The sequence below is a fragment of the Panthera uncia genome (assembly GCF_023721935.1).
Source record: "Panthera uncia isolate 11264 chromosome A1 unlocalized genomic scaffold, Puncia_PCG_1.0 HiC_scaffold_16, whole genome shotgun sequence".
Taxonomy (NCBI): Eukaryota; Metazoa; Chordata; class Mammalia; order Carnivora; family Felidae; genus Panthera; species Panthera uncia.
In genome coordinates, this window is record NW_026057576.1 from 9,026,444 (window position 1) to 9,045,561 (window position 19,118).

The following is a 19,118-nucleotide window of genomic DNA, read 5'->3' on the forward strand; positions in this document are numbered from 1 at the left end:
CCCCCTCTGAAGAGCTTACTTGTCTAACAGGAGCAGGTGCTCTGCCATACAAAAGAAGTCAACCTTGAAGGCAGGCCTTTAGCAATTTCTGATTTCTTTTTCCTTGATTCCTCCTAGAGTTTTCTCCCTCTCTACTCAAGGCCCTTTTTTGAGCCAAGGCCTTGGCAAACTAGTGACAATGATAGTGACATTGATTAAGACTGCAGATACAAACAGTGTCTACCCTTTTAGATGAGAACACCAAGGCTTCAAGAAACTAGGAGATTTTATACCAAAGTCATAAATCTCATGAAGAAGCTTGTCCAAGACAGAGCCTAAACCCTGAACCATCTGACTTCACCCCGTGCGCTTAACTTCCTGCCAGTGATTAATCCATTACACTATTATGCCTACCTTTGCAAAGACACATCAAACTTTTTTTTTTTTTTTTTTTTTTTTTTTTGCCCTAGCTGGGCTTTTCCGAGTAAACGCCAAATGCAATCAGGGGTGGGAACGGACTAAGAACTGAGAAGCAAAATGGAAAAGATGTGAAGCCCCTGAGGGTTTTAGACTAGCCAAGTAGTGACTTACAAACAGGACATGTCACCACCACACTGAGAAGGAGTGGCTACGATTTACTGAACATCTGTGTGTTCACCTTCATTCTTTCGTGAAATGTGTATTGAGTCCTACCTTATGAGAAGCATTGTTCTAAGTCCCGCGGATGCAGCAGTGAACAAAACAAACAGACGAAAGTCCCTGCCTGTGGGGACCCCCCGGACTCCCCAGTCTGTGACCGTGTCAGGCATTTGGCCCTGGGAACTGGGAAACGGGGAAACCATGGTCCTTATCCTGAAGTTTACACTTAAGGAGCCAAGACCAGTGCACAAGAAGCTGACTGCAATGCCCTGTGACAAGTCTAAAGAGAGGTCCACAGTGCTGTGAATGTGGATTCTTGGCGGGGGCGGGGGGGAGGGGGGGCGGCGGGTTCCAAGGTTTTTCTCACTAGCTTAGGTGATCAAGACCCTCAAGAGATCCCAGATCCACTGACGAGCCTGGAGGTCCTGTGGGGGCCTCGTGACAAACTTCTGGGAAGTCAGAACGCCCTCAGGTAACACATATGGGCACAGGCCTTTGTCATGCAGGGACTATTATACTAGGTCTCCCTAACTTGTGCAACAAGCAATTGCTCAGGCTTTTTGTATCTGTTTCTGCCCCATTTCATTTCTTTACATTTCATTTTGCTTATTCTAGCTCTTCCTTCCACCTGCTGAGCTCTTTTTAAATGTTGTTTCAATAACCTTCACATTAAATCTGTCCCTCCCAGCTTTGGGCCATCTAGAAGTTTGATATCTGCATCTTTACCTTCTACGAAACTACTTGGAGACCGAGGTCTCCATGTACGAGGTCCTGTAGCCTGGTATTAAGCCTTCTTTCCAGCCCAGCACAAATCTACTAATTAATGCCCTTTGATATGGCCGTTCTATTAGCCAAGAACCCAGGTAACCATCATTCGGGTTGCATTTCTCTACCTTGTCCACAAGGACATCACTTAGAGACCTTGCCAAACGTCTCAGCAAAGATCCTTCTTCCCCCCACAGAGGCCCACGCACACGCACCTCCACCTTGGTAGAAAGTTGGACAGACTGCAATGGCTTTAAAATTCCAAATGAAAGATGAGAATACCCAACTATCTGGCTCTAGCCAGCCTGGTGAACTCAGGCCTGTTGTTTACACTTGGGTTCTGTTGCAATGATGCCAAACTGTCAGTCAAACACAAATGAAATGTTACCAGACAACTGTCCCATTTTGTTTTATTAATTTTTGAGTAGACAGGCATGGTATCAGAGCAACATACAAACAGGGCTCAGTGTTACCATTAAATAAAACAACACAGCAAACCTAATACATTTTAATGAGACGCACAGCCATGATTGTGCTGAGTGGTCATGAAAAGGGAATGGTAAGACACAACAATTGAAAAAACTTTCTGACACAGTAAAAAAAAAAACCCTTGGAGGTGAGAGGTAGGTAAAGAGAGGTCCTAAGAAAAGGAAGAAGGGATAAGGGGGAGGAAATTAGGACCACCTAATAAAATCATGTGTAAGAGTGGGTTCTGCCCTTCTTTAAATCAAGCAATTCCAAGCACTGTTAAGTGTTCCAATCCCTGGACGTGGCCAAATTTACGAGCTGGGAATCTGGGCAGGAAGAATAGACTCTAAGAATATCTGTTGGGTTCTTCTAAAAGAAACTGACGAACTTTAAAAATCAAAATCAACTAAAATCAATCAAAGCTGATTCTAGAAGAGCTGTTGAGATATAAGGTGAAAGATAGTTCCCGCCCCCCGCCCCACCCCCCCTCACCAAGAATGGCAAGCAACAAGAGAAAAGTGCTTTCCTACGCAAGAATTCTTTACTAGGGAAGCAAAGAATTAGATGATTCGATTAAAAATCATCCGGGAAGCTTAAAAAAAACTTTTTTTTTCAATGTTTGCTTATTTTTGAGAGACAGGGAGTGAGCGGGAAAGGGGCATAGAGAGAGAGGGAGACACAGAATCGGAAGCAGGCTCCAGGCTCTGAGCTGTCAGCACAGAGTCCGACACGGGGCTGGAACTCGCGAACCCTGAGCTCATGACCTGAGCTGAAGCGGGACGCTTAACAAACTGAGCCACCCAGGCACCCCATCCAGGAAGCTTTTTAAAAATTCAGACACCTAGATCACTCCGAAGCCCACAAAATCAGGATCTCAAGATCCTGGATGCGTAGGCATGTGTATTTTTAAAAGCTCCCCCGAGTGGTTCTGAAAATCGCCCTAATTGATTATCTAGAACCTTGATGGATATGTATTTTATACGTAGGGGGAATTCAAAATTATAGCCAAAGAGAGAGGAAAAATTGGGGAAAGCAAGCTGAAGAAGTGGAATACACAAAGCATCACAATGTCAAGTGCATCATAATAAAATTTAGTCAGATTGCTTTCCTAACACCCACCACCTAGGGAAAGGGTACTCTGACTGGCACAGTGAATGGGGAGATTGTTTTGACTCCATGTGGAGCAGGCTGAGTGGGATGTCAAAACAGGAGGTTTTAGAAAACCCCAGAGAACCAGGCACTTGATTCACAGCGATAAAATGTTTTGGGAGGTGAAAGGAAGAGAAAGAACAGAAATGGGCCTTTTCAAAATCTCGTCGGATCCATCTTGCCCCCAGTCTCCAGAGGCCAAAGCAGTTTTCAATGAACTCCTTTTCAAAGAGTCCTTTCCTCCTCCTCTCTTTCGCTGCCCGGGGCGAAAGGCGGAAGCTGGGTGTGTTCTTTCCACCCTGTGTGCCATTTCACCCCAACCTTGCTGAAGACATCCCCTGCGATTGTGACCTGTGTTGTCGAAGGCACTGACGAGGGCAGACAACTCCCAACTGTTTTAGAGATGTTAGAACTGTTGCCCAAGATGTGTCCAGTCCTGCACCCCTAGGGGGCCTGCCTGCAAGCTTCCCCCGGAGGGAAGCAGACTCGCTGTATGTCAGAGGCTCACTGGGGCCCAGAGGCCGTTGGTGAGCCTCTCACCAAATAAGCCCTTTGGTCTCCCCAGAAGCCACTGCCCAGCTCGCCCCCTGTTTGCCGTCTCCGGCCCTGGACTCACCCACCTAGTGTCTCCCCCCCCCCCCCCCCCCCCACACACAAGGACCCGAAGGAAGCATGCGGAGTACTACCTGCAGGTTTTATTTTAAATCAAATCGGCACCGGGCGCAGACTATTTATAAAACAGAGACACGATCTGCCTTGGCAGGAACTGGGACTTTACTAGAGCACTGAACAGCTCCTGGCGCTCTGTTGATGCTCTATAATACATTTAAATAGGTTGCCTCCCACACAAAGGTGGCTGGAAAGAAAATGGGATAGAAAACTGAGCCGGTTTTCATTCCGAGATGGACCACTCGGGTCCTGTTTCACTTCTCTGTCTCTCAGATGGGGTATGATTTCAGGAACAATCGAGGTGTTTTTCTTTTACAGTTAGCAAAGCAACAATTCCTGTCTAACACTTTCACAAGTGGATGTTGGGAAGAGAGTAAGCAGCGTAGCCAAGCGTCTTGCTGTGTGATCTTGGGCACATCACCTCAGTTCCTCTACGGGGGAAAATAATGGCACGAGGCAAGGTCTCTAAACATCCACTCGGCCCGAGAGCGGTCTGGCTTCCCAGGTCGAAAACTTCCAAAGAAGAAAAAATGAAAACAAAAGACAGACAGGAAGCCAGCTGGGCAGTCCCGTCACCCAGCACGACAAGGGGCTGTGAGGTGCGTGGGTGGATGGTCACCTGCAGTAGATTGTTGTCCCCAGTCGTCCAACCCCCTCCCTGGAAGAGGCTCATACATCTCTACCCTTGCCGTGCGACACCTTGCAGAGAGAATAATATTTCCCTGTTTCATGGACAACAGGTTCGTCCACGTGGCCTGGCTTGGCCACTGAACACAGCAGAAATGATATATGTGCCATCTGATTTTTAAGAGTTTTTGAGTGCTTCTGAGCCCTCTTGCTCTTTTCCCTAGGTCATGAGGATGGCGGGGGGGGGGGGGTGTCTACTGAAGGCATCACGGATCTCCAAATGAGACGATGTAGGATCGCAACCAAAGAGCTGCCGGCGACATATCTATGGGAATAAGAAACACACCTTTGCTATTACGAGCCACCAAAGTGTTGGGGTGGCTTCGTTATCTCAGTCTTACCCACAGAAAGCTGACCCGTCCAGCACCCAACACTGGGCCATGTGTGATAAATACCCGAAGAATGACCAGGACTGCTCGGCTACCCTGTGCTCTTAGAATGGATGCTCCTGGCTGCAGCAGCTTTATAATTTAGATACCACCATGGACGCCAGAAATACACAACTATTCAAATATGTAACACCGGCTGCCTCCCGCAAGAATTTGGGGGTGGGCGTGACGTTGCCATCATGGCTGTGCCCTCAATTCACCATGTATCTAAATTCCCTTAGGCCCGCAGGAAGCCTTGACCCTCTCCCCGGAGCCAAGTCACGTAACCCCTGAAATCTCGTGGCAGTCCCCCATTCAGAGAGGTCTGTGCTTATTTTTCTTGTGGTTGTTCACCTAATGAAAACACGGGATTTAGAAATTCCTCAAAGAACAAACAGATCCTCTAGGCCAGGATGAGAAACACTGCATTCGGTGATCTGAAAGAAAGGTCCCTTCCAACTCTGAAATAGGTCAATCTTAAAGCATTATCTAACCTGGACAGGATTTTCCTCACCATCTCACAGGTGGATATCCTATCTATTAGGGGCACACATCAACCGGATGCAGCAAATTAGGGCAGACAGACAGATGAATTTTCCAAATGAACTGATAAGATAATTTAGGGAAAATGAATATGGTTATCAGGCAAACCTGTCCCGACTTAGCAGACTTTGTTCAGAAGGTAATGTGTGTTCCTTTAAGAGGGGGGGGGGGGGGAAGTCAGAGAACTAATTAGATTTACAATCTGTGAACATCGTCAAAATAAAGAGTTCAAATCTATTTTTTTCATTCCTGTACAGCCTGAGGGCAATAGCCAGAAGAAATTACTATTAAGGGTGAGTAATGCAAAAGAGATTGTGTGCGAATTTCAATCTGAAACGTGCGAATTTAATATACAACTGCGAATTAAGGAGCGCCTTTTGATTTACGAAGTAGGCTTGGTTCATGCTTGGAACAAAGTTCTGTCCCGTAGACGATTCCAAGATGGACTAACGGACCGCACGTGCACCTGGAAACACAAGGGGGGATTTCGTAGCACTGGGAAGACACTGGGGCCGCAGAGCTGTCTCGTCACCCGCGGCACGTAAAAATCAAACCACCGAGGGGAACACTGTTGCTTGTGCCTCTGTGGCCCGCCGTGGCCCGCCGTGGCCCGCCGTGGCCCGGGCCAGCCGCCATCCCGCTAGAGAAAGCAGGCAACGCAGTTTGTCAACAACCAGGAATCACAAGAAGGTGATTTGGAGCCACACAAAAATCAAGGAGATTTGTGTTTATTCAGGCCATGTCCATAGACGAGACACCCGGTTCTTTTGCTCTAGATTTTCTGCTGAGCAGCTGATTTCAAATCCAAGCTTCGCCATTACCCTGCAGCGAACGTGTTTCTTCGGGTCAGTGTTCCTCAGGACGGTTTTGCCTAAGGGGTCACAGTGAGGAAAGGAGACCTTCTTCTATGATTACAGATTCTCATTGCCCACTGGGGATGTTCTCACAGTATACAAGGTACAGGAGGCAATGATCATATCGCTCCCTACACTCACAGAGTGTTAAAGAACTTGCTCTAATAAAAGGGAACCGTCACTCTGATACAAGTCAAGAGGAAGGCGATGATCGTTACCTCTACCTGGATTAGCATTCCTTCCCTCGCCACCTGCCGAACTCCTCTTCATGCTTCAAAACATGGCTGACATCACCTCCTCTGTGAAGCCTTCTTTGTCCTTTTCCTCCTCCACACCACTTCTCGGCCACATACTGTCATCGGTGCATAGAATTCTGTGATGGTTTGTTTCAGGGCTTTCTCTAGCAGGTCAAGTTCCTTCAGGCAGGGATTCTACCCAGAATCTGCTGGACATTCGAAACTTGGAATGATTTAATGAAGGTCTAAGTAGACTTACGTAAATAATCTTAGTTAAGATTCAAATTAAAATGCATGAAAAAATAAATCTTGCTTAGATCTTCTAGGCCCCCTTCCTGCAGGATCCCTCAGGCATTACGTAGAAAACGTCTGAACAGGGAAACCCTTGGAAAGCTCCGCTTTATGGAACCGGAGACCTTCTGACATCACGTAACACCTTTCCTTCCTTGTGAAAAGCCAGTGGGCCAACGAACTACCACTCCAGTCTGTGATTCTTAAGCAAGGCACACAGGCCCTGTGGGACCCTCTAGAAGGTACGTCTCTAACTACAGTAAGAGAAACATCGCGTCGCTCGTAAATTCCCTCTTTGTTGAGAAATTATGCTTACTTTTCTGTTTCTGTCGTAAATAGCGAGAAATGTGATCGTGTGCTAAATGAGGCAAGAGAGTTCTAATTGGGTTCTACCGCTAAACTCCAGTTTTTGGATCAGGGAAGGTATTAGAAGAAGTAAGAACAGAACCCTCTCTTCCTCCTCCCTCTACCACCTTTGCTTAAAAAAAAAAAAAAAAAAATAGCCAAATAGTTTTCACGAATGCCTGGCAAAACACTTCTATGGACACATGCCTACAACCACTAGGTAAGCCATGCCAATGCTGGGGGCCAGAACTTTTTGGGCAATTAAAAGTATCTCACCTTTGGTAAAAAGCTGAAAACAGTGTGGGCAACTGCCTGGATAGAGCTCACCCTGCATTGGACAGGGAATTAAGGGGTAGTGCGACACTTCGGTCGATTTCTGGTATCTTTAGATTTCTGCTCCGCTGCATTAAAAGTACCAGTGTAAGAGAAGAGAGTGGCCCCTAATTTTGACAGATCCCCAACGGCCGTTCACCCAGGGTCAAAAATGGCTCAATGCAAATCAATGTGAGCTATTCACCGTGACTGGCAGGGGTTAGGAACATTATTCGTCATTGCATCTACTTAGTTCAGAGGGACTGACAAACAGCCAGCCTGGGCATCCAGGGCTGCTTTGCGCGTGGAGAAAAGAGAAAAAACTGACACAAAATAAAAATAGCTAACCAGCGGTGTGCTCCAGGGGGCGTGCGGAGGAAGCCCTGACTTGTAATGTTTGCTGGCTTCTGTGGCATAAATAGGCCCGCGGAGGCCAACTCCAAGCTATGCGTGGTTGAAAGGCTTGCCCCTTCCCTTAAAATTCAGCGATCGGCTCCGGGAGAGCCTGCCAGGGGCCAAGGCAGCACCGCGGCTCACGTCTCCTAAGGGCTTACTGCGGTGCCAGAAACTGATAAGCCCTTTAGACTCAGGATGTCATTTCGTCCTCCCGACAGTCCTATACGTCCTCACAATACCACCAGGCCTCTCGCGACCCGGCAGACGGACCCCTTGTGTAAACAGCTGGTAGATCCCCAGCCAGAGAGCAGGAGTGAGGCTTTGACCAGAGCGCACACAGTGCAAGTTAAGACGGGACATCTGTGGCGCACGGCAGTCTCGGCCTGGTCACAGGAGTACAGGCGGATTCCTTCCCTTTGAAAACGCCAGATCCTCCCTCTTCGGTTCTCCCTTCTAGCCGGGACTCTCACAGCTTAGCACTTTTCTGTTAGTAACTAGGAATCTCTGCTCTACTCTTGCTTCTCCCTTCAACAGTTCCATTCACATTCGATGGAAGGGTCCTCGTCCTCCTCCCTCAGCGAGGAGAGGCCGCAAGCCGCTGCCTCGGGCGGCTGGCGGCTCTGGAAACGTCCCACGCAGATAAAAGGAGAGCCGCAACAACCTGGCGCCTCTGCGGGTCAAGTTTTGCACAGAAGCTGGAGGAACGGTTGTGCAGGTTGTGCACTGACAAGTGAAAAGGAAGAAATGGGCAGTGACATTCACATGGTATCTAGAAGGCAGGCATTCTTTGAAGACTGGGAGAGGAAAACTCACAACAGGAATGAAACTTGTCCCATGGTGTTCAAGAGCTATCACGTCCAGACAGAGCAGAATGGGGGACACTATGGGAGGGGCTGACAGAGCCAGGAATCCTGGGCACACACGGAGCAGGGAGGCAGGCAGAAGGAAGACCCAGGTCTCGACCTCGAGTAGGGGCTTCCACTGTCCCGTGATTTTGTTGCCAAAAACACTGAGTCTCTTATTAAAAACTCTAATATGTGCAACTTAAACTTGAAAGAATTTTCCTATTTGTTTAAACATCTTCCAAATGAAGCGAGCGGTTCACAGGTTTGGCCAAAGGTAAATGAAAACTTCTGCGTAGTGAGCATGAATTTTAATCATTTTTAATAAAGCTCCTGACTTAGAGTTGCAGTCAATGATTTACTTCTTCCACTTGGATCTATCCACTTTTGTGAAGTGACCTTTTCACCACAACAGTCATTAAAACTAAGCAGTGAAATACATTATAAATCACTGTACCCAGTGAGGCGAAAGTTAAAGTTAAAAAAAAGAATGAGGTGTATTTAATCTCATGGCTCTCAGTACAAACACTCTTCATAATTTCTAGAGGGCATTTTTGTACCAACAAAATTATTTGGCAATGTTTTCATATTTTCGGTCTCTAAATTTTCTAATGTCGTGAACATTGTTATAAATTGCACACAAAAACTACTGTAGATTACAAATGTTCTGCAAGCTATCAATACAGTCAGGGTGGAAAACTCACAAATCACTTCTTGATGGAGAGGCATCATCAAAGAAATTTGCAGAACATTGTCCCAGGTCACCAGTGACAATGGCCCGCACAGTCCTGTCCTAGGAGTCGTATGAAATGAGATGGAATCATGACTGACTTCTAGGCCAAAGGCTTTTGGGAGACAGAAACACAAGCACTGACCAACTTGATTTCTATACATATTGCTTTATGTGTAAGCATATTTCCTTTCTAAGTAATTATCACATAGAAAAATATAAGGTAAAAGGTAAAAATATCCCCTCATGCAAGAGGTTTCTCATTTTCGTTTGAATTTTTAAAAAGTAGGTGTTAATTCTTAAAAGGAATTCATCTATCATAATGCTTTTTCATAAAATATTAAGAGTTCATTTACAGCACAAACTGGCAAGATATATAAGAAATTGGTATGCCCTGAAAAGTACAGAAAAAGATGTTTTTATCCCACATTAAAAACTTCAGGGAGAAAATGATAGTTTCCACCAAAAACAGGAACTAAAGAGGTGATTTCTTGCAATTAGCAAATATGTGTTTCATGCAATTCTCTGATGAGAACCCAAGAAAATGGTACCTTTCTTTTAATGTGAATATTTCTGAATATGGCTTCTAGCTGCCTCGAACAACCTCCATTCCTCTGGTGCTGTGTTTCAGCAAATCATTTCCAGAGTCACTCTGCTGTATGACATTCTGTCCAATTAGCTGTCAGCCTTCCACCTTCACTGCAAGGACCTTACTTTTCCGAAGAAGATTTCATACAATCACCCCACTCCGTTGAATTAAAACTACACAAAAAGCTGTGCTCACAGCCCGACTGCTGGGCCACACAAACCCGGTGAACGAAATCTCAGGTGGGGAACATTTCTGAAGAGACATGAGAACAATTACAGTCATTTCACGATCAGTTATTAATTTAATCCAGAATACAGCAAAGTCTTGCTTGAATTTTTAAGTACAGGTAAAAACAAACAAAAAAGGTAATCTATAAGAATGTAAGCATTTTATGAATGTATGCGTGTATATTCGAATATGTACACGTATTCATCAGTTACATGACGGGCCCCCCAAAACAGTTCATTTTGTTTGCCATGTCTGATCGACCCACATTTGTCACCTGTGCTATGAATTCGGGAAGGCAGTATAGAACGTCAGTGCACTGTGTTTTCAAGAAAGCACACTGTTATTTATTACAAACTCTTTGCAGAGGCCTGCTTTGAAGAGAAACAAATTAAGCCAGTTCTTTCAGTAAAGGCAGAACAACTTATTACACTAAATTCAGAACCAGCTTAGATTTTGAAATACGGGCTCTGCATTGTAAACCGAAATTTCATCCACATTTATCTTTGGAGGAAAAAAGTTTTGATTGGGGAAAAGGCTTTTAAAGGCTGACAGAATTCATGACAAGGGTTCCTAAGGCTGCTTGGAAACCAAATTGTTCTTAAAAAATAACTTTGATGAGTTAAGTGTAAATGAATCAGAAACATATGGATTAAATTTCCCTTAAAATACACAAGGGCTTGAAAATTAGAGGAAGTATGCCTGGTAAAGTACATTTGAGAAATGTTACAAAACATGTTTCAAAATGTTTGAAAAATAACTTGAGGTATTTTACAAATTGCAAACGAGGCTTAATTCATTCATCTCTAATTACATAATAATTACTAACACTATAGTTTAAGATTTATGTTCTGTAATACAGTAGTCATACCATGATTAGTTATTTGTCTAAAGAAGCTATTCAAGATGTGCTAATTGGAAACATCCTGAACATTCAGAAGTAAACTCAGCTCCGGGGTAGTGCTTCAAATACAGACCCCAACCCCAGGGCCAGCTCTCCTGGTAACCGACGGTGACCATACACACAGCTAATGACTCTGGAGCTGTCATCCAGTGGGCAGAGCACTGTCAGGGATCTTATTAATAAAAATAACCGATGGAGCTTTATGTCGCTTAAGTTGGTGGTCTAAATATAATTTGTGGAACGTCTTAGAACGACTGGTTCGTATAATAAAGCCTGTCCTGAAAATCAAGAAGGTGTATATTTATATACACCTACAGCAAATAACAGTGACATTCTCCAAATCACTTTAATCCCACAACACAAGAGCCTAAAAGTCTCCTGGCAAAAAAGCATCATAGGAAACAGAAGGTAACAGTGATTACTAACCTCAGAAAAATGAGTGAGTGTAACATTTATTTCAAGAATTGAGTACTTTTAGGGGTGCCTGGGTGGCTCAGTCGGTTGAGCATCTGACTTCAGCTCAGGTCATGATCTCACGGTTTGTGGGTTTGAATCCCACATCGGGCTCTGTGCTGACAGCTTGGAGCCTGGAGCCTGCCTTGGATTCTGTGTCTCCCTCTCTCTCTGCCCCTCCCCTGCTCATTCTCTCTCTCTCTCTCTCTCAAAGAATAAATAGACATTACAACTTTTTTAAAAAGAAAAGAATTGAGTACTTTTGCATTTACACTGTTAAAAGTAATCTTGGACTATGGCAAAGAAATAGGTTGTGGGGCTAAACTGACCTAGGTCCATTCCTTCCTCCGCTTCTTAGGGGCCAAATGACTAGAGCAAGTCACTTTATAAATCTCAGTTTCCTCTCCTGCAAAAAGAGAGTAACAGTAAATCTTAGAGCTAATGCACAGATTTAATAAAACAATAAAGGTAAGGTAAAGTGTCTAGCACATAGCAAACGTTATAAACGTTAGTTCCAATCTATGGTGTCAGTTTAGCTCCTATTTCTTATTTTTAACCATCATTAACTTGGGTGAATAGTCTCCACTGCTATGCTTCAGAGGCTTAAAGGTCCTCAGGAAACATCTTGCTTGCTTGCTTTACAGCTTCTCTGTAGCATTGTCTCAGATCAAAAATAGATACAAGTGCTACTTCCCCGTTCAAAATGTGACCTTGAATGCACATCAGAACATTTCTCTGCGTTCCGGTCTTTCACCTGTAACACGTGGGGACTGGACCAAGTCATTTGCTCCCAATTTCAGGTCTCAGCACCCTGGGTTGCTGCTGAGTGCCTCTCAAAACTTGCGTGAAAGGTCCGCAGAAGATCTCAGGAAACTTAACATTAGGGAAGAGTTGGCCATGAGACTTTTCTGATCATGAAGAGGATAGGAAGTAGCCCGTGAACACCGTCCTGGTGTGACAGGAGCGGTGGTGGTGAGCAAGGAGCCGGACGCATCCCAGCTGAATCCCCGTGTCTGTCTGGGCCAGCTGTATCTGCCTGAGGTCACGTCCAGCCAGGGAAGGAAGGGAGCACGCAGGGAGTTGCCTCCAGAATCCGAGCCTGAGTTGACAGCCCACGTTGCCTTTCCGGCTATCCATTTGCAAGGCGGCAGCTGACGCTGCCCGGGCGATACTTACGCCTCCCCCCACGGTTCCCAACTCAGTCCTGCCTCCACCGGGCAAACACCCCAACATTCAAGTACGCGCCGCCACGTGAGCCAATCCGCACGACACATCACGAGGCAGCATCGGAAACACGTACTGGAGAAAGGAGCAAGGACCAAAGGGAGTGGGAAGGCCCTAGCCACAAATGTTTCCTATTCTTTTGTCCCATTTACCTAATTCTTTTCTGGACAGCCTGTAATAGAGCACATCCTCAGCAATGGTCACAGCAAGAAGACGGGTGCGGTTGTGGGATTAAAGGGATGCTGGGCGCCTTCCAGCTAGAACTATTATTCTACAACTACGTGACAACATAATCAGGCATAAACATCAACTTCGCCCTTGGGTCTGCCAGGAACACCTCTGGGCACCAAAGATAAAGCTAAGAAGGCCACACACAGCCTAGGGAAATGACACACAGCACCAGAGCTCAGAGACCGCAGCTCCCTACCAGTCGTCATCCCCAGCTGGCTGTCCTCCTGAAGTTACCCGTAATTCGAACAAGCCTAACGACTCTTTCACTGGGTTCACTACAGACTGGGGGCAGGACCTGGAAGAGGAATAGAGGTTGTCAGTCTGATGACAGAAGAGTAAAAATGCTGTTAAGAGCAAACACCAAAACTCAAAGGCCAGTGAGCGACAGACAGAAAAACGCTGCTACTTCGCCCCCCACCAGCTGCTGGGGGTAGCATGTCTTCAGGATGACCTCGAATCACAAAGCCAAGGTGAAGTTCAAGTTCTCTGTTACAAACTCGGAGAACAAGTGTGATACATTTTGGCAAGGTTTCGATAAAAGCCAACTGAAAACAGGTAAGCATATGAGGAGATGCGTGCCCTGTCACTACAGAACTGGGAATGGCGACGGCAATGTCATACTGGGACACACTTTCCAGAGGCAAAATCACAACACTGACAACACCAGATGCCGGAGAGGATGTGGAACGACCGGGACGCTCACGTGCTGCGGCTGGGGACGCAAACGGGGACGGCTCGCGTGGAATATGGTTTGGCAGCTTCTTACGAAATTAAACATACTCTTTAGCACACATTCCAGCCCCTGCATTCCTAGGTATTTACTCAAATGAGTTGAAAACGTACGTCCACGCAAAGACCTGTACGTGAATGCTTTTAGTAGTTTATAGCGATTTCTTAAACTTGGAAGCAACCAAGATGTCCTTCAAACAAACTGGAATATCCACGTAACATCCATGTTAGTCCGTGATAAAAAGAAATGAACGATCACGCCACGAAAAGACACGGAGGAACCTTAAGTGCATATTGTTAAGTAACAGTATGATTCTGACTATGTAACATTCTGGAAATGGCGAAGTGCAGAGACAGTTAAAAAAAAATCAGTGCTTGCCAGAGGAGCGGGGCGGGGGAAAGATGAACAGTCAGCGCCAGGAGGATTTTTAGGGCACTGAAACTGTTCTGTACGATCCCGTGATGGTGGATATACGACATTATACTGTGACCAAAACCCACGCGCCTGTACCACACAGAGTGAACTTTAATGTACGCTGTGTACTTTAGTAACTATGTAATAATAACGTATCAATATTGATTCAAGTATAACAAATGTATTATGCTAAAGCAAGATATTCATAAAGGGGGCTTGAAGCATTGCGGGGCGGGGGAGGGAGCAAAGCAGGGAGGAAGAACTCTCCCCGCTGTTGAATTTCTCTGTAAACCTGAATTGCTCAAAAAAATAAAGTCCACGAATTCAAAAATGGAGGGGGATTCATGAAATAAGATAAGATACAGTCATCTGGAAGAGTCACCATACGAGATATCCATTTTACAGTGGCGTCCTATAAATAAGGCAAGTATAGTTATTACACCAGTTAGAATTAATTGAAAAGTCTCTCTCATCTTCATCAACCCTGAAATCAGTAATATAACGCGTGGCAAACGGAAGAGGTCAGGTTTACCGTATGTGATCTTTTAAGAACTGATACTTGGGAAAGTCATTTCTTACTAGTGAAAGGTTTCTTACTCTCATTAACGGCAGTAAGTGCAGCAGTGACCGCAGATCAAATATGAACCGCAAAGAAAACACCAACGAGCAACACTCTAGAGATTTATTACCCAATCGTAACCTATGCACAGAGACAGCTAAGCTCATGAGACCAGCAAAGTAGCAGCACAGAATGTAAGGAAAAGCACGTTTAATAAATACAATTCAGAAACACCTTTTTCTTTAAATTAGGGTCAAAATACTGAGACAAACACTGAGACAAAATTCGTAACCATACATAAACCGTCTTAACGTGTAATGATTCCCTGGGAACTGTCCCCACACAACGGTACCTGAAGTCGATGCCCTGTTGCCGTATCAACACGTGAACAGACGTGTGTCCACTTTTGTGCGTTTTCAGAAAACACATGTGGGTTCTTAGAAAGTGGACACAGGAACAGTTAGGTTCCAAGATTTTTCATGTCATCACATTACTTTGCGTTTATGAAGCCACGAGAAAAGAGGGGGATGTGTGTTGTGTTTGAAACTGCTTGTTGAAATGAAACACATCCCAATAATGAAGCCATACCAAAAAGGGAATTAAGATCATCCAGACATGTCACAGAGGCTTAATTTGGAATAGACGGTTTTGCAAAAGCAAGTATGTTAAATAAAAACTTCAAGATTTAAAAAAAGGCAGCGGGAAAAGGGCAGGAGGAGAGAAAAGGAAGTACTTGAAGAAACAAGTCTGCATAGATGATGAACAGAATTTAAATATGGTTTCAGTTCATTTCCTCCTAAAACTAAGCCTGGGTGACTGAGGTAGACTCTGGAGATAACAAGTGCAAAGATTCAGATTTTCCAAAGGGCAATATTTAGTCATGTCAGAGGTTGTCAAACAAAAGTGCGTTTTATAGTCTTGAACACAAAATCAAATGGGAGCCCGTTTACTGGAAGAAAACCTCTACGCTAATTCCCTATTTGCTGTGCCAAATTCCCAAATGTATAAAAACCTACACACTGTTGGGGACAAAGCAGTATCTAGTTGATTTATAGACATAAATGAACTAAGGTTGATCAAGAAATAAGAATGGTAAAATAAAAAGAATAAGTGATATTACCTTAATAGTTTTCCTTTTTTTTTTATTAATAAATCACTCGGAAATTTAGAAATACCATAGAGCTAAAGAGTTGTCCAGAGCCAAAAAAACCTAATAAATATTTCAAGAATTATTGTTAATCTGTGAATGTTTAAAAATGTATCTATTATCTTAGGGATTTTATTTTTAACGTACTCCCACAGTTTCCACATTGAGAAACAAAATTAAAAGCAAATGTCCTTAGGGGCGCCTGGGTGGCTCAGTCAGTTGAAAGCATCCTACTTCAGCTCAGGTCATGACCTCGCAGTTTGTGGGTTCGATCTTCTGTCTCCTTCTCTCTCTGCCCCTCCCCTGCTCACGTGCTCTCTCTTAAAAATAAATAAACGTTTTTAAAAAAAGCAAATGTTCTTAAAAATTAAATAAATAAGTATGAAAAGCCCAATTTGAAGGTATAAATAGATAAATATAGTAATTATAATGGAGTTTCTAGCTTTCTCTGCCAAAATAAGTCGTGGAGATGAGAATATAACATTTGGGGCTCACATACTTTTGTTCCCTAACAAGCCCTCCAACTGTAATTCCTATTCTTTTCTGTTATGACAGATTTTTAGATTCACATAAATATTATGTGCATCACAGATTAAGTGGTATGTAAAAAATATACAATCGAAACAGTTAAGGAACAAAAGTTACAAAAAAAAATGTGTAAAGAATAATTACTACTGTTTCACGCAAGTTCATGTGGCCCTTTCTTGGAAAAGGCCAGAAAATATCCTTAACATTTTATGCCTATCACACAGGATACAAGCTAAGGTGATTTATCACTTATGATGAAGGAAAGAGTGGGGCCCTACTATTACACAAAAAAGACGCAATAATCAAGATTAACACTGAAGAAGCCAAGGCCCACACAATGTGAAAATACCTGCCTAAGCCCTTCACTCGAGCTGCAGTCAGAGTGGGGGAGAGTGACACGTAATTATGCCAACAGGCTCCTGTTTTACAATTCCCATCACAGATTCAAGAGTGTACATATAAGAAACCTCCAAGGCAAGGGTTAACAGCAACTCAAGCTGTGCAAAACCTACAGAATATCAATAACTTTGTGTTCAGAGGAGTCAGGTACATTAGCCAAGTGGTAGAGTGACAGTCACATTATAAATCTGGGCTGTTAACGCACATTTTATTCTTGACGTGGTTGTATGTTTGTTCATCGGAGATTCACCAGATATTTGCTCGCCCCCTTTTTGAGTAATTAGTGGTTTCAGCCTATACTTTGACAGTCAAATATCACATCATAAAAACTGTAATCTCAGGGGCTCAACTGAAGCCCATAATTATGCAGCTAGACCACATGTTTCCTGTTCCAAGCTGTCTTGGTAGTTCAGAAGATAGAAGTCCAAGCCCAAAGCGTGTTTTTGATCATTCTAGAATTTCTACACTGCTACTGACGAGAAGATAAAAATCTGTGATACCATCGTCTATTTTCCTGCTTGGACTTCTAGAAGGTTTCAGACTACAGTTAAAAGCCATTTATCTGGCCCATTTCATCAACACAAATTTCCTTTAAAAAATAAAGTGATTGTGAGAGCAAAATGTTCACAATAAACACGGAACGTGCATACACAATTACATGGGTACGTGTTTACCGTAAACATGAACTTCAGGAAATGATTCATGAAAGTAGCCAGATCTATAATAGTGACCTTGCTCAAACAAATTTCTTATTTTGAAACATTTAAAGGAAAAAGAGAAACACCTGTAAATATTATCTTTCCAAAGCACACACAGATTACTGCGCCTCTCCTTTTATGATGTGGACTCATCTCATTAGTTGGAGCCAGAAGCCACACGGTGTAATTATAGAAAGGGCCCAGAGTCAGTACTGCACGACAACCTGGCCCAACTCTGTAAGCCACAGAGCTCCCCCTCCAAGGGTCTTGTACACAGTAAGCAACCAGTGCAAGGTGGCTGAACAAAGGGACTATCTGATCAGGTATGTGCAAGACAGAATTGCACAAAACTCAGTCCTAACATCACTTTGTTGCAGAGCCCAAAGCACTCATGTTTTCAGATGAAGTAAACACATCCTTCTAATTTGATAATGCAACATAGAAAAAAAGCAAAAGACAACAATTTTCTCATTCTGGGTAAGGCAACACCCTGTCTTGCAATAAAGACAGTGGACACAGGATGTACAGTAAAGGCCGGATAGAAGACCTGGGGAAGCTCCTTGGGATCCTTTAAGGGGTTTAAGAAATACAAAGCATTGGGGCGCCTGGGTGGCTCAGTCAGTTGAGCGTCCAACTTCGGCTCAGGCCATGATCTCACGATTCATGAGTTCAAGCCCCGCATTGGGCTCTCGGCTGGCAGCCCAGAGCCCGCTTCAGGTCCTCTGCCCCCCACCCCCCCACCACCCCCGGTCTATCTGCCCCTCTCCCACTCACTCTCTCTCAAAGATAAACAATGAACATTAAAAAAAAGAAAGAAAAAAGAAATACAAAGCATTTGCCATCCACTGACAGAGCAAAATGAGAAATGAGGGAAATAAAAAAGCACAGCTGACTCTCAACAAAGCAGATAAGGTTCCAGGAAGCTTGAGTGTCCAAATACTACTTAACTGATAGTTTTTTAAAAATCGCGATCACCATGCTATTATCCGTGAAGAATTTTAAAAAGAAGAAGAAATACATACCCACACAAATAACACAAAACCTAGAAAAAGGGTCTAACTAGTCAACCAAAATAGAAGTTTTAGCAATCAAAACACAAATGTATTAACGACTGCCCCTAGGACTTCAGGGGAAAAAAATATGTTACTAGATGGCAACTGTTTGCAAGATTATCTTAGTGTGATCATTTATTTATTTTAAAAGGTCATGAATATGGGGCGCCTGGGTGGCGCAGTCGGTTAAGCGTCCGACTTCAGCCAGGTCACGATCTCGCGGTCCGTGAGTTCGAGCCCCGCGTCGGGCCCTGGGCTGATGGCTCGGAGCCTGGAGCCTGTTTCCAATTCTGTGTCTCCCTCTCTCTCTGCCCCTCCCCTGTTCATGCTCTGTCTCTCTCTGTCCCAAAAATAAATTAAAAAAAAAATAAAATAAAATAAAATAAAAGGTCATGAATAAAAGAAAACTTATTTCAATTTTTTTAAATGAATTAAATAAAAAGGAGTTAAAATAAAATTACGACGCCTTATGATTTTAACTCTTATAATCTATACCTCAGGGAAGCAGGGGGTAATTTATAGCATTCGATAAAATACTGGAGTTTAGAATCAGACTTAAGTTATCTGAAAATTATGCAATTCTTAGTAGGGGAAAAAAATCTCTTAAAGCAAGATACTAAAAGGGTTTTTTTGTTACATATCTAAAAAGTTCTATTATTTTTAGTTTTAAACCAGTGGCTGCTCTCCAAAAT

General features: G+C 43.8%; 1 protein-coding gene across 8 annotated transcripts in view; it reads right to left on the reverse strand.

The window, feature by feature from the left end:
* Positions 1–19,118, reverse strand: part of KATNAL1 (katanin catalytic subunit A1 like 1) — a 110,004-nt gene that overhangs the window by 5,609 nt on the left and 85,277 nt on the right. Inside the window, exons 12-15 of one of the 8 annotated variants that reach the window (XR_007461210.1) lie at positions 11,774–11,850; positions 9,248–10,114; positions 6,340–6,563; positions 1,002–6,138 (exon numbers count right to left, since the gene is read on the reverse strand). The exons of 1 other annotated variant lie outside the window; for it this stretch is intronic. The gene's annotated coding sequence lies outside the window, so the exon portion shown is untranslated. 6 more of the 8 variants (XR_007461209.1, XR_007461207.1, XR_007461208.1 and 3 more) reach the window with 6 other exon arrangements.